The 13,833-nt window shown below is 42.7% G+C and overlaps 1 long non-coding RNA gene across 1 annotated transcript in view; it reads left to right on the top strand.

Moving 5' to 3' along the window:
- The first annotated feature begins 5,782 nt into the window (after positions 1–5,782).
- Positions 5,783–13,833, top strand: part of LOC136318280 (uncharacterized) — a 30,677-nt gene continuing 22,626 nt past the window's right edge. Inside the window, exons 1-2 of the long non-coding RNA XR_010728039.1 lie at positions 5,783–5,881; positions 7,791–7,894. This is a non-coding gene — a long non-coding RNA (uncharacterized lncRNA). The remainder of the gene's footprint in view (positions 5,882–7,790; positions 7,895–13,833) is intronic.

Genomic DNA, 13,833 nt, shown 5'->3' with positions numbered 1-13,833 from the left:
CACATGATCTTATCAATAGACGCAGAAAAGGCTTTCGATAAAATACAACACAATTTTATGTTTAAGACTCTCAACAAAATGGGTATAGAAGGAAAATATCTCAACATGATAAAGGCCATATATGATAAACCATCAGCTAACATCATATTAAATGGCACTAAACTGAAGGCTTTCCCCCTTAAATCAGGAACAAGACAGGGTTGTCCACTCTCTCCACTCTTATTTAATGTGGTACTAGAGGTTCTAGCCAGAGCAATCAGACAAGACAAAGAAATAAAAGGCATCCATATCGGAAAAGAAGAAGTAAAGGTATCACTTTTTGCAGATGATATGATCCTATACATCGAAAACCCCAAAGAATCCACAAAAAGACTACTAGAAACAATAAGCCAATACAGTAAGGTCGCAGGATACAAAATTAACATACAGAAGTCAATAGCCTTTCTATATGCCAACAATGAACAATTGAGAACGAACTCAAAAGAATAATCCCCTTCACGATTGCAACAAAAAAAATAAAATAATTAGGAATAAACATAACAAAGAATGTAAAGGACTTATATAATGAAAACTATAAACCATTGTTAAGGGAAATCGAAAAAGATATAATGAGATGGAAGAATATACCTTGTTCTTGGCTAGGAAGAATAAATATAATCAAGATGGCTATATTACCCAAAGCAATATACAAATTTAATGCAATTCCCATCAAACTTCCAATGACGTTTTTTAAAGAAATAGAGCAAAAAATCATCAGATTTATATGGAACTATAAAAAACCCCGAATAGCCAAAGCAATCCTAAAGAAAAAGAATGAAGCTGGGGGCATTACAATACCTGACTTCAAACTCTATTATAGGGCCACGACAATCAAAACAGCATGGTATTGGCAGAAAAATAGACACTCAGACCAATGGAACAGAATAGAAAGTCCAGAAATAAAACCACATATATATAGTCAAATAATTTTTGATAAAGGGGCCAACAACACACAATGGAGAAAAGAAAGCCTCTTCAATAAATGGTGCTGGGAAAACTGGAAAGCCACATGCAAAAGAATGAAACTGGACTACAGTCTCTCCCCCTGTACAAAAATTAACTCAAAATGGATCAAAGATCTAAACATAAGACCTGAAACAATTAAGTACATAGAAGAAGACATAGGTACTCAACTCATGGACCTGGGTTTTAAAGAGCATTTTATGAATTTGACTCCACAGGCAAGAGAAGTGAAGGCAAAAATTAATGAATGGGACTACATCAGACTAAGAAGTTTTTGCTCAGCAAGAGAAACTGATATCAAAATAAACAGAAAGCCAACTAAATGGGAAATGATATTTTCAAACAACAGCTCAGATAAGGGCCTAATATCCAAAATTATACAAAGAACTCATAAAACTCAACAACAAACAAACAAACAATCCAATAAAAAAATGGGAAGAGGATATGAATAGACACTTCTCCCAGGAAGAAATACAAATGGCCAACAGATATATGAAAAGATGCTCATCTTCATTAGCTATTAGAGAAATGCAAATCAAAACTACAATGAGATACCACCTCACACCTGTTAGATTAGCTATTATCAACAAGACAGGTAATAGCAAATGTTGGAGAGGCTGTGGAGAAAAAGGAACCCTCATTCACTGTTGGTGGGACTGTAAAGTAGTACAACCATTATGGAGGAAAGTATGGTGGTTCCTCAAAAAACTGAAAATAGAACTACCTTATGACCCAGCAATCCCTCTACTGGGTATATACCCCAAAACTCAGAAACATTGATACGTGAAGACACATGTAGCCCCATGTTCATTGCAGCACTGTTCACAGTGGCCAGGACATGGAAACAACCAAAAAGCCCTTCAATAGATGACTGGATAAAGAAGATGTGGCACATATACACTATGGAATACTACTCAGCCATAAGAAATGATGACATCGGATCATTTACAGCAAAATGGTGGGATCTTGATAACATTATACGGAGTGAAATAAGTAAATCAGAAAAAAACAGGAACTGCATTATTCCATACATAGGTGGGATATAAAAATGAAACTAAGAGACATTGATAAGAGTGTGGTGGTTACAGGGGGAGGGGGGAATGGGAGAGGGAAAGTGGGAGGGGAGGGGCACTAAGAAAACAAGATAGAAGGTGACAGAGGACAATCTGATTTTGGGTGCTGGGTATGAAATATAATTGAATGACAAGATAACCTGGACTTGTTATCTTTGAATATATGTATCCTGATTTATTGATGTCACCCCATTAAAAAAAATAAAATTATAAAAAAAAAAGAAAAGAAAAAAAAAAGAAATATATCTTTAAAAAAATAACATGGAGCGAGTGGAAGAAGTGTGAGTGGAGCAGAATTCACCATGGATTGTGGAGCAGATTCATCACACTGTTCTGTCTGCTTCAGTATATGTTTGAAATTCTCTATGATAAAACACTAAACAGAACACACAAGAAATTTTCTATTTCCAGTTCTGTGGTAGAAGAAGCACCTTTATCAGAGTCACCTGAGAGGGAGGAGCGTTTGTGAGTCCAAATGCAAACACCTTGAGTTTACCTTGTGGGGATGGCAACTAGGGACACGCATTTTCAACAGGCTCCTCCTTAGGTGATTCTTATGTTCACTAAAATTGGAAAAAACACTGATCAGAATAGAATGAATACTTTGTAAAATTAACCAATCACTTCTGAATTGATTTGTTTTGTGTTAAGATTTTACACTATTAATCTTCTTGAAGCAAACCAAAGTTTCTTAGTCTCTCTTACTGCAGGAATGATTTTAAGAATTCCTATGCAACTCATTCCATGGGAACATTTATGGAGTCCCTATTTGCCATACATCGTGCTACATGTGCTATGGAGCTTTGTCTCAAGGAATGCAATAATCCTTTTTATTTTAATTTATTTATTTTTAAATTTATTTATTTATTTATTTATTAAATTTAATGCAGTGACATTGATAAATCAGGGTACATATGTTGAGAGAAAACATCTCCAGATTATTTTGACATTTGATTGTGCTGTATACCCCTCCCCCAAAGTCAAATTGTCTTCTGTCACCTTCTATCTGGTTTTCTCTGTGTCCCTCCCCTTCCCCAACCCCTCTCTCCTTCTTTCCCCATCCCCCTCCCCCACCCCCACCCCCATTGCCATCACATTCTTGTTCATGTCTCTGAGTCTCATTTTTATGTCCCATCTATGTATGGATTCATATAGTTCTTAGTTTTTTCTGATTTACTTATTTCACTCGTATAATGTTATCAAGGTCCATCCATGTTATTGTAAATGATCCGATGTCATCATTTCTTATGGCTGAGTAGTATTCCATAGTATATATGTACCAAAGCTTTTTTATCCACTCGTCCTCTTCAAAATAGGCATTATCATCTCTATTTTCTATTCAAGGAAAGTGGGACTCAGAAATCTGAGTAATTTGCCCCAATTTACTAATCTCTTAAAGATATAAGATCTGAACATGTCTTTTCGTTCTAAAGCCTACATATACTTTTCACCATGCTGTTACAGAAATAACCTATACGCAGTATTCCAGGGCCATTTTCCACAGTAAACTGTGGTTAAAGCACACAGGTTTTGAAGCTAGAGAGATTCAGATACCAGTTCTACCATTCGGCGTTGGCTTTCTCTTTCTTTCTTTCTTCCTAAAATAGAGGTAAAAATGACCTTTCACATAGGGGATTAAATTGTAACATGCACATAAAGTGTGTGACATATTTTGAGTGCTTCATAAATGTTAGATGCTGTCATTATTATTTCAGGATTGCCTTAATTTTGAGAGTTTATATTAGAGAAACTGGGATGGAATTTCAGAGGTTATATGTTCAGATCCCATCTCCAGGCATATTATCCCTAAAACACATATCAAAATACAGAAGTTCCACCTGACCTGTGGTGGCTCAGTGGATCAAGCATCAACCTGGAATGCTGAGGTCGCTAGTTCAAAACCCTGGGCTTTGCCTGGTCAAGGCACATTGGGAGTGGATGCTTCCTGCTCCTCCCCCTTCTCTCTCTCTCTCTCCTCTAAACTGAATAAATAAATTAAAAAAAAACACAAGGTCCCAAGTCTCTTGGCATTTAATTCTTGTCATTGCCAAAAAGTTTTTCCTATGATAAGCTGAACTTTGTTGCTGTGATTAAAACACGTGCCCTGCACCCCAATCTCATTTTGTCTGCAGAGAAGATGGAGAACAAGCAGAGAGGGTCTTTCTTTCTTCTAATAATCTGACACACCCAGATCGGGTCAAGCCTTCTATTCATCATACCGAGAACTCTAAGTTAACATTAAAAAAATTAGTGCAGCATTATGTAATGGGCACATAGTGGTCAAGGACTGGACCCAGGAGTCAGCCCACCTGACAGCTTGGGTTCGAATCCAGCTCTGTCATTTTCAGTTGCATGACTTGAAGAATTTATGGGATTTAACCATGTTTTATTTCCCTTTTCTGTGAAATATGAAGTCTAACTGATAGCATTGTTGTGAAAATTAAACAAGTGAACACAGAATGAGTACCTAAGAACATGTGCCTGACATATTAACTGCATAATATCAGCTGCTGTTATTACATTGTTTTTTGGATTAGCTACATCCAACACTTTATTAAAGTCTGTGGCCAAAACCACGATAGGCAGGTACTCTATTAAGACTGATGCTACTTTCAGGACCACCTCTGTCCTCCACTCACCCCACTCCTTCACTGCAGAAACTAATTTTGTGGGTTTCCAATAACAGAGGAGCTGCTGGAGTCGATCGATTTCACCTAGGAAGCTTTCCCTGTCATATTACCCGTCAAGACACTGGACTTTCTGTTGCATCTTTTTCCTCTGCTTTCAAGAAACCAGCTCAGCAGATTCTACATGAACCAAAGCTGATGTTTGAAAGCTTGTTCATGTCCTTGAAATCAACAACCTATAAATACCAGAAACTATTAACTTTCTCTGAATGTTGGACAGAAGCCTCCAAGAGTATTTGTCTAGCTTCTATTTCTTGTATTTTTAAGGACTGATTGATATACACGATTATCATTTAATCCTCCCAATGAAACAGAAAGTACCATCACTGTCAGGAAAGTGACAAGTAACGAAGCCTGAGGATAACACTTGTATTTAAAGGACAGGGACCAACTCTGGCAGGTCTCATTTTCACGATAGGCACCATCAAACATTGTCTTTGAAGAAATCCGGGAAATAACTTGTTTTCTAAAACCTTCAGCCGTGACTGATATGCGGTAATAGCTGTGCAGGGAAAATCGGCGGTTCTTCCAGCAGTCATGAAAGAACCCGCTGCCGGGACGCAGACCGGGCTGTCGCCGCGGCGGGTCTGCTGCTGTGAGCGTGGTCGCGTTCGCTTCTCTGGGTCCGAGAGGAAGCGGGCTGGGCCTCCCTCCGTCCCCCAGGGATGCAGCGAGGAGGCCGCTCACCCGCGTGGCCTGCAGCCGTACCGGCACCTCCAGCATCAGGAAGGGCTCCGTGCCGCGGCCCGCGGTGCAGAAAAAGTGCGCGCCCACGGCGGGCCGGAGTCGGGATGTGCAAGCCTGGCCGCCCTGGCCGCCTGGGCGTGGCCCCGCGCTCAGGGGTCACGTGGCCGCGGGTGCGCGCGGCGGGTCCCCGCGCTCTTGGAGGCGGGCGCGCGGGCTGAGAGCCTGATGACTGTTAGAAGTCAGTGGGGCGGGCTCCCTCAGGTGACGTCAGTGGGGCGGGTTTTATGTGAGTCACCTAGGAACTCCTGCATCAAGCATCCGGGACGATTAGAACCACCGGTGGAAGGATTAGAACTGGTCGCCATCCGCCTCATTTTTCCGCGAGGAAGTTGATGCCCAGTGAGGCCGAGGGACAGAGAGTGACCGGCGCAGGTGAGGCAGGAACCTAGACGTCTGAATACCTAGAATGAGCCCCCTCGGTTCCTCCCGGTTTCTCTCCTCCTCCTGCATCCCTCGCCGCTCCTCTCCTTTCACACGGAGCCCAGCTCTGTCTTCACCAACACCTGGGCCAGAGCCGGGACCCCGGGCCCAGAGTGGACACACCCACTCTTCAACGGAGCTTTCGATGTTCATGAAACGGGCTGCAGTTCTTGCATTCCTTACTTAACAAGGAAATGAATGCAAGATCGCGTTTGGGCCACCTGATTTGATTGGGTCTGTTAATAGTATCGGAAAGGTTTTTTTTTTTTTAACTCTGAATTTTAAATTGGCAATGAAAATATTTCTTGGAAAGAATAGAATCCATGTTACAAAAGAAACACCATTTGTTGTAGATTGGTTGAATATGATTTCCAATCCATTTGGTTATAACAGGTTGTTTCAATCCACTTGTTGATGACAACATAAAAATAGTTGGTTTTAGTAAAGTTGTTTTGCTGTAAGGATAAAGTCAGTCATGTCAGGATGTCATCATCTCGTCTGTCGTGCTTGATAAGCACTAAGCTGAGCTGTTGAGGAGATCGCAATGGGGGAATATCCATGAGAACATGTGGAGAAGCAACGTTGGCAGGGGGATATTTATATTATAAATACAGCGGATGCTTGAAAAACGTGGGGATTAGGGGTACTGACCCCTGCGCAATAGAAAATCTGTATATAACTTTTGACTCCCCCCAAACTTAACTACAGCTGGCCCTTCCTATCCAAGGATTCAAACTGTATTTTCTACCTGAGGTTGGGAATGTGAAAATACTGTTTCCTCTCTAGGTTGGTTGAATCCACAGATGCTAAACCCGAGGGTACAAAGGGCCAACTGTATTTATTGAAAAAAACAGATCCACGTGTAGGTGAACCAGCACATTTCAACTTATCTTGTTCAAGGTCCACTGTCCTGAGAATTTGTGAGGACTGTTTGAGTTTTGGTTTGAGCAGGTTGTTGACTCTTAACTAACTTAAAAACTCTCTGAAGACCCCCGGGGCATTTGCTCCTGTCTTAGTGAGGTGACTCCTTCTAGAATGGTAACATGGTATCTTCTGTAGTCATTACCTATCAATGTGCTCTAGCAACAGGAAACATTCTTTTTGCACAGGCAGCTGGAGATTAGGTCGCTGGTTGGTCACCCTCTCTCCCCGTTGCCTCCTCATATGAAAAGGTACACCTCCTATTAAATTTGAATATTGTTTCTTCACCTCCTCTTGTATGGATCAGTAGGATGATTAATCTGTCATTTGTTTGGAGTACTGTATGTTATTTCTTTATTGCCTTGTTAAGAGATATTATGCTTAATCCTGTTGATAAAGAGATATTATCATTTATCTTGTTGCCTACAATTGTGAAATTATTATAATTCCCAGAGCTAAATAAATTGCTGTCAAAGACAGAATCAGTTTCTAGGTATAACTTTGCTGCCTACAAAACAAAACAAAACAGCATTAAATTAGCTCTGTGTTTGCCTGAATAGATAAATAGAAACTGTTCAGTGAAAGACTATCTGTCTGGCAAGTGCTTCCCATGTGCTTCCCTCCTGCCCAGCCTCTCCCCAGCTTCATGGTTGACTGGGATGCACCATGAAAATGTTTACAAAGCCATAAAAGAGCTTTTCAAAGTTTCAGTCCTAAGACTTCTCAGACCCTCCCATTGTAGTGAAATCCTTTCTCTTTTTTTTGCCTCCATACTTACACTCTTTTCTCTTGGCAGGTGCCGCAGCTCATTATAACTTTTCTATACTCTGGGGTTCCTGACCCTCAAGTCTGTCTGGGGAGACCCATGAAACCTCCTCAGTAGTTCCTATATGGTGTACCTGTAGATGGTCAGCATGCCAACATAATGTATCCCATTCAGTTCAACAGATACTGGACACCCACTCTCTGCCAGACAGCACATGAAGTCTTGAGGATACAAAGACAAGTCAACAAGGTTCTGGACTTCAAGCGGCTTAGAGAATGGTGACATTGATTTATCAAGGATGTATCTAGGATGCTGTGGCAGCACAAAAAGGTGGCAGGGAGCGCTTCTTGGAGAACAATGTTGCACTCCTGTGCAGTGTTGGAGGATGTGTTAAATGACTCACTGGGATGGGAGTGGTGGTGTGTTTTAGGTAGAAAGAGCAGCAAAGGTTAATGTCAGTGTGTATGTGTGGGGAGGCAGGGAGGTCACAACAGTAGCTAGGTGGTATTAGAGCATAAATTATGAGTTGAGAAGTAGATAGAGATAAAGGTAGAGAGGTGGGTAAGGACCAGGCTATTGCAGTGCTGTCCAAGGTGGATGAAGAAAAGACTTTTTCTGCCCAGGGCTGGTCAGCAACTTGCTTTTCTGGACAGAACCATGGCTGAGTGAGGCTGCAGTCCTGCAAGCCAATCTTCCCCTGACATTCTCACCACCCTTTCCCCTTCTTCTGTTGCTCTTCCCCTCCAGGAGCCTCGCTTTAGAGAGCAAGGCCAGGGGCTACTCTTCCTCTAGTTGGGGAGTCAAGTGTGCTCACCTTTGGACCCTGCTTCAGCTCAACACTTCCAACACTTGCCTCTCACACAATGCTTGAGATGAGATGAAATAGGTGGAGTTCTGCCTCTTTAGAAAGAAAATAATTGGGTTTCTGAGAGGAGAGTTGCTTGGAATTTTCTCCCCATTACTCAAATACTCTCTCCTCCATCATTTCTACTTCTTATTAAAAAATGTCACTACTGAAAAAGAACCATTGATCCCTACAGATGTTTAGCATATCCAGCCGAGTTTTGCTATTTGGATATTGTATATTCAACATGTAGGGAGTTGGAAGCAGACAGGAGCAATTTTAGAACTGATACACTTTTTTTTTTTTACAGAGGCAGAGATAGACAGGGACAGACAGACAGGAATGGAGAGAGATGAGAAGCATCAATCATCAGTTTCTCATTGCGTGTTGCGACTTCTTAGTTGTTCATTGATTGCTTTCTCACATGTGCCTTGACTGCGGGCCTTCAGCAGACCTGAGTAACCCCCTGCTGGAGCCAGCGACCTTGGGTCCAAGCTGGTGAGCACTTTGCTCAAGCCAGATGAGCCCGCGCTCAAGCTGGCGACCTCGGGGTCTCGAACCTGGGTCCTTCGCATCCCAGTCCAACACGCTATCCACTGCGCCACCACCTGGTCAGGCAGAACTGATACACTTTTAAGTGAGATGTTTTAGGAATTTAGGGCAAGGTCATTTGCTTTGAGATCTCTTCCTATTTTGGTATGATTGGCAATTTCTTTAATTCTTAAAAGCTTTTTATGTATGTTTATAGATATGAATATGCAAATGATTTAGATTGTGAGGTCCTTGAGGAAGGGATGACCTCATTCAGGGGCCTCCCTAGAGAGCACACTGGCTTGCCTATGGAAGGCTCTCAGTAAATGTATAATGAATTGAATGGAATGTAACCAAACAGAAGGTCACTCACTAAAGAAGTCCCCCTCAAGTAGGAGGAATTACTATAACCCCCACATCAGCTGGGCCTTGATGATCTAGTTATGGGGATAAGGGTAGGGTACTGAGGACAATGGAGGGCATTTAAGGGGATAGGAGGATCCCAAAGATAAACTTCTTTACATTTTTGCAGTTGAGCAGGGTTGGTGGTAAACCAGGGCCCCTTCTCCTCCAGAGATTATTGCTACCTACTAACCATTCAACTGCCAGCTTCTCTGAAATGGCCACTCTTTCTCTCTTCCCAGCCCAGGCCTTTGCTAATACTGTTCCCTTTGTTTAGAACCCTTTTCTCTTCCATTGCTTTCATTTAAAGGTAAGCTCAATGCTGTGGACAAGGCCCACCGGGGGTGAGGAACATGGAGACGCAGAGACCCGACTCTGGGGACCAGATTCAGTGATGCAGATCCACTTTATTCAGGAAGTAGGCTAGCTTATATACATGGGTTCAGCCTATAGGGTGTTACAGCGTGTCCTTCATAGCCAATGGCTGAAAAGATCATGGAGCTGTGTGGTTGGCGCTAAGTCACTTCCTTATAGCTGGGCAAGCTCCCTTCCTGGGTATGCCCAGGAGGGTTCTGGGAGCTGGAGTATTCTCACAGCATTGCATCAGCCACAGCTGCTAGGAAGGCGCTCTGCACTCCACCCACATCTCCCCCTTCTCTTTTAATTAAGGCCAATTGGACTTGATGAATGACAGCTTGCTGTTGTTGTAGCTTCTGAATGCTATGCATTATACAACAGAACCCTAGTAGAACTAAAACAACTATAATACCTATTATACTATATGCTAATAGATTACCTGCATTAAACAATGAGGCAAGCTTCTGTAATGTTTGACTAGTTAGGAAATAGAACAGGGGTCTTAAACAGGGGATTCCTCCTAGGGGTTGGGATGTTATTTCCTTCCCATTGTGTTACAGAGAACTTCTAGGTGCCATTAATCACAGTTTCATTTTGATTGTAAAAAGTGGACGTAGGTCCATGCACGCCCCCTTCCCACGGAGGTCCCAGCATCCAAACACAGAACAAATGGCTTGCTGCAGGCTGCATACTGCATATGGTTGCATTCCGTCTCTCAGCTTCCGATGCCAAACTCCGAGGTTGATGGTCTGTGCATCGAGGCCAGAGGCAATGTGGCAGTCTCTCCAGGGAATTCCTTCTCTCGGGAGTGTTCTTAGATGTTCGTCATACAGGAACGGGCAAAGAGGCGACCCTGGGAAGGCAAGGTTAGTGGGGCGGGCCTAGCTGTTGGTAGCTAGGGGGAGGAGGGCTTGTAGGCCAAGTACTGATCCTTGGTTGGTAGTATCATTTTCAGCAAAGTCCCCAGTAGTATGATTTCAAAAGAGAACCACCCCTCCAAGGGGATGGTGTTATTATTCAGAGTAAACTTAAGTAGCATTGGGTCACTGAGGTTACTGCATATAGTGCCATTCCACTGTTGGGATTCCTGGCCACTATTGTCACAAGGGAGACTAAGGGAGCAGTTACTGGAAGACACTGCTGGAAACTGGGCTATTAACTTCAACAGGCATAATTGTGCCAGGGTGGGGAACAGCAGCCCAGATGTGGGGGTCTGCCCTGTGTCTGGGAGTCAGTGGTCAGTATAGCACACACAAGCAAGAACAGAGCACCAGGGCCTGGGGGCCCATCAGGGCCATTCTCTGGGCCTGCCCCACCAAAGCCTCCACATCCCCCCAGGTGATGGAGCATGCATGCCTGCTGTGAGGTCTTCTTCTGGAGTGCTGTAGACCTCCTCCCCTCAGGTGTAGTCGGTGTGGAGAAGGCCAGGGCTGTGGCTTTGGATGGGTGAAGACTGAACCACTTAGTGGGTGCCCAAGAAACCCTGTCAAGCAGGATGGGGGGTTCCTGGGATCCAAATTGGCTGAAAAACACAAGCATAACCTCTCCCTTGTGTTAGAAGAGGGTGTGATCCCCACCACTGTGCCATGGCTGGGTCCTTCCAGTGTCATTTCAGAGAGAAGGGAAGGGGAGAGAGAGAGTGAGAGATACAGAAAAATAAACAAGACAGATAGAAAGAAAAAAGACACATGGGGTGCATAGGCTGGCCCATGTGTCTGCAGCAGGAACACGTGTTGGAATTAAAGCTGGGGTAGAAAATGGCATCTGAGAGGCTGGGGTGGGGCATTGAGCCCTGGCAGGGAATGCAGAAGTAGCAATTTCCACTTTTTCTGGTGGCAAAGCTGATGGCAGCAGTTAGCAATTCAGTTGGTTTTGTTTCTGCATGCTCAGCCATGATTTTGTCAAACTCGGAGGCTAAACTACTTTCCTCCTCAGTGGAGGGGGGCGAATAGGGAGGTAGGGGCTCCTCAGAGAGAGAGAGAGAGAGCAGCCTGCAATATCTTTGGCACTGGCAGAGGGTCCCCAGGAGGAGCACTGATCAGGCAGGCATGTATCGCTAACAGGGCAGGAATGAGGCTGAGAGGGAAGGTTTGTCCTTCATGTACTTCAGCCCAAAGGATGACCAGGAAAGCTTGGGCCCAAGTATCGAGGGTCCCAAAGAGGTGCATCCCAGAGCCAAGGGTTGAAACCTGAGAGGATTTCCCAGTAAGTACAGAGATCCTTTTCACTAACTTTAACTCACCTTCTCTGCAATAGTGCATGCAGGGCTCTAGCTTGTGGGGCTTGAGAGTGAGGGAGAAGGTTTCCCATTGCAGAGGGTCACTCACACATCCCTTGGATGCTGGTTAGGTCCCTGTTCAGGCACCAGTATGTGGACAAGGCCCACCGGGGATGAGGACAATGGAGACTGCAGAGACCTGACTCCGGGGACCAGGTTCAGTGACGCAGATCCGCTTTATTCAGGAAGTAGGCTAGCTTATATACATGGGTTCAGCGTATAGGGTGTTACAGCATGTCCTTCATAGCCAATGGCTGAAAAGATCAGGGAGCTGTGTGGTTGGTGCTGAGTCACTTCCTTATAGCGGGTGAGATCCCTTCCTGGGTGTGCCCAGGAGGGTTCTTGGAGCTGGAGTATTCTCACAGCATTACATCAGCCACAGCTGCTAGGAATGTGCTCTGCGCTCCACCCACACAATGCCACATCTTATATAATGCTCTCTCTTTCCTTTCTTTAACTTTTTACTTACCTAATAGTTTATACCTTTATCATTGTTTATGCATTCATACCATAAATATCTATTGAGGCCATGGCAATGTGTCAGTTAATACGACAAAGTCCCAGCCTTTGGGAAACTTTCAGTTTAATGAGAGGTGATGGTGACGGTGCTGGGTTGCTCAAAGAGACATAAAAGGATGACAATACAAGTGCCATATGGGAAGGAAAGGAATGCAGCTGGGTCTGGCATAGAGTAGGGACTTGGTGAATGAGATTGAATAAATGAGCTTATTCTGAAGTCAAAGAGCATTTGCCATTGGTTTGTCTCCTCATCTTCCTTGGAGCATCTTTGCCCAGAAGGGCCATTATCTGCCTTCTGAGGTCCACCTTCCTGAGGTGGACACACAGTTCATAAGCACCATGGGTGTTGGATGAACTCCTGCTCATACAATCCAACACAGTAACTTGTCAAGGAATGATTTTATACCTTTTTTAGAATTCCTGTTCAGTTGTAGCATTGTGGTAAAACCATAGATAAAGATACAAATATCTTCAAACATATACAATCCGACCAAGTCAGTGCAGATGGTGAAAGAAAGAATGAACATATTTTTATGGCTGCAACTGCAAAAGCAATTTGGGAGAAAGCTATTGATCACATACTGATTAAACCATTTACATGCACACAGTAATCACCTTGAGTGGTCCTTCTTTGAACATGCAATCAATTAAGAGAAAATTTAGTAGAAAATTATTGAATTGTGTTGGTAAATACTGCCTTTAAAATGTTATTTATTCATTAGTGTTTGTATCACTGTAGTTTCAATGTAACATCAAAATTCAAAAGAAGCAATTTTCATGCTTTAATCTAGAGAGACAATTCAATTGCTTTAGTTATGCAGTGTATGAATTTTTTTTTGATGTACAGAGTCCAGTATAGCTACTGCTTTTTGCAAAAAAGTGCTATGTATTTAATGCATATTTTGAAACAGTAGGGTGTTTTATTTTATTTATTTAAATATACTTTGAGTTTATAAAACCATATTTGTATTTGATAGACCTATATAATATTCCAATTGGAAAAGAGTATGGAAATTATTTTTTTGATATATTTGCTGACTGAATCTACAACTGAATCTACAATTTTCTTCCATTTACTTGAATAAACTATATTGCCTAAATAAAATAAAGCCAGTTTCTCCTTGCAGTTATGTTCACCTCATTCAGATTATGTTTTAATATTCCTTTACTTTGTTCCATTTTGTATGTATATTTATTATGAATTATTTTCCCTTTAGAGACTTACTCTTACCTATTTATTTCTTAGTCTGAAGGAAGTCCTCCAAATGCCCAAAACTAGCTGGGAT

The sequence above is a fragment of the Saccopteryx bilineata genome, unplaced genomic scaffold (genome assembly GCF_036850765.1).
Source record: "Saccopteryx bilineata isolate mSacBil1 unplaced genomic scaffold, mSacBil1_pri_phased_curated manual_scaffold_24, whole genome shotgun sequence".
NCBI classification, from domain to species: Eukaryota; Metazoa; Chordata; class Mammalia; order Chiroptera; family Emballonuridae; genus Saccopteryx; species Saccopteryx bilineata.
This window is presented reverse-complemented; position numbering and strand designations above follow the sequence as displayed.